Source organism: Eurypyga helias, unplaced genomic scaffold (genome assembly GCF_000690775.1).
Source record: "Eurypyga helias isolate BGI_N326 unplaced genomic scaffold, ASM69077v1 scaffold794, whole genome shotgun sequence".
Lineage (NCBI taxonomy): Eukaryota > Metazoa > Chordata > Aves > Eurypygiformes > Eurypygidae > Eurypyga > Eurypyga helias.
In genome coordinates, this window is record NW_010245462.1 from 55,777 (window position 1) to 56,018 (window position 242).

Consider the following 242-nt stretch of genomic DNA (forward strand, 5'->3'; position numbering starts at 1 on the left):
AGAAAATATCAATATTGTAGAATTAATTAAGTTTCTGTATAACTGTGTATGTATAGATAATGATCTGCTGATGGTGAGTGTTTATAAAGCTAATTGAAGCAGCTGAGCCATGATCCCTGTAGTCTAAGAATTTTTCTGTGGTCATGAGCCATGATCCATGTAGTCTAAGAATTTTTCTGTGGTCACAGAGACTGGTATCTCCAGAGAATATCTCGGGCGGTAGATGTTGTCTGTCTTCCTGC